This window comes from Chrysochloris asiatica, unplaced genomic scaffold (assembly GCF_000296735.1).
Source record: "Chrysochloris asiatica unplaced genomic scaffold, ChrAsi1.0 scaffold00056, whole genome shotgun sequence".
Classification (NCBI taxonomy): Eukaryota; Metazoa; Chordata; class Mammalia; order Afrosoricida; family Chrysochloridae; genus Chrysochloris; species Chrysochloris asiatica.
Genome location: NW_006408574.1, coordinates 4,356,276 through 4,357,809, shown reverse-complemented (window position 1 = coordinate 4,357,809; position 1,534 = coordinate 4,356,276). Strand labels below are relative to the sequence as shown.

General features: G+C 38.3%; 1 protein-coding gene across 1 annotated transcript in view; it reads left to right on the top strand.

The window, feature by feature from the left end:
- The window catches only part of DBH (dopamine beta-hydroxylase (dopamine beta-monooxygenase)), a 34,378-nt gene that overhangs the window by 12,684 nt on the left and 20,160 nt on the right, over positions 1-1,534 (top strand). The gene's annotated exons all lie outside the window — the stretch shown is intronic.

Sequence of the window (1,534 nt, the reverse complement as noted above, 5' to 3'; positions counted from 1 at the left end):
CAGGTGGCTAATGAGTCTTCCTCCAATCCTGATGCCATGTTTTTCTTCATATAACCCAGCTTCTTGGATTATTTGCTTATCATACAGGTTGAACAAATATGGTAAAAGAAAACAACCCTGTCACACATCTTTTTTAATTTTAAACCATTCAGTGTTCCCAGGTTGTGTTCAAACAACTGTCTCTTGGTCCATGTACAGATTCCTCACGAGCACAATTAAGTGTTCCAGAATACTCATACTTTGCAATGTTGTCCAGAGTTTGTTATGATCCACACAATCGAAAGCCTTTCTGATAGTCTCTGCTTTCAGCCAAGATCCATCAGACATCAGCAATGATATCCTTCATTCCACAGCCTCTTCTGAATCTGGCTTGTACCTCTGGAAGTTCTCTGTCAATGTATGATTGATTGTAGCCGTTTCTGTATTACCTTTAGTAAAACTTTACTCACATGGGATATCACACAGATTGCCCGATGATTTCCGCATTTCATTGGGTCACCCTTCTTTGGAATGGGCACAAATATGGATCTCTTCCAATCAGTCGGCCAGATAGTCATCTTCCAAATTTCTTGGCAGAGATGAATGAGTGCCTCTTGTGCCACCTCACTTTCTTGAAATATTTGTATTTTTATTTCATCAGTTCCTGGTGCCTTGTTCTTTGCCAATTCCTTCAATGCACCTTGGACTTCATCCTTCAGTATCATTGGCTCTTGATCATATGCTACCTCTTGAAACAGTTGAATATTAACCATTTCCTTTTGGTACAGCGACTCTGTGTATTCCTTCCATCTTCTCTTGATGCTTTCTGCATCATTCAATAATTTGCCCAGAGAATTCTTCAATAATGAAAGTCAAGGCTTGAATATTTTCTTCAGTTCCCCCAGCTTGAGAAATGCTGAGTGTGTTCTTACTTTTGATTTTCTGATTCCAGATCTTTGCACATTTTGTTGCAATATTTGGCTTTATCTTCTTGAGCTGATCTTTGAAATTTTCTGTTCAGTTCTTATACCTCCTCATTTCTTCCATTTGCTTTAGCTTCTGTATGCTGGAGAGCAAGTTTCAGTGTCTCTTCTGACATCCATTTTGACCTTTACCTTCATTCCTATCTTCTTAATAACTTTTTGCTATCTTCATGCACGTTGTTCTTGATGTCATTCCACAACTTTTCTGGTCTTCTGTGTTTAGTGTATCAAATCTGTTCTTCATATGATCTCTAAATTCAGGTGGAATGTATTCAAGGTCATATTTTGGCTCTTGTGGACTTGTTTCATTTTCTTCAGCTTCAGTTTGAACTTGCATATGAGTAATTGATGGTCAGTTCCACAGACTGCCCCGGCCTTGTTTTCACTGATGATATGGAGCTTTTCCACCGTCTCTTTCTGCAGATATAGTCAGTTTGATTTCTATGTATTCCATCTGGTAAAGTCCATGTGTATATTTGTGTCTTACGCTGTCTAAAGAAGGTATTTGAAATGAACAAAACATTGATTTTACAGAATTCTATCATGTGGTCTCCAGCATCATTTCTATCACC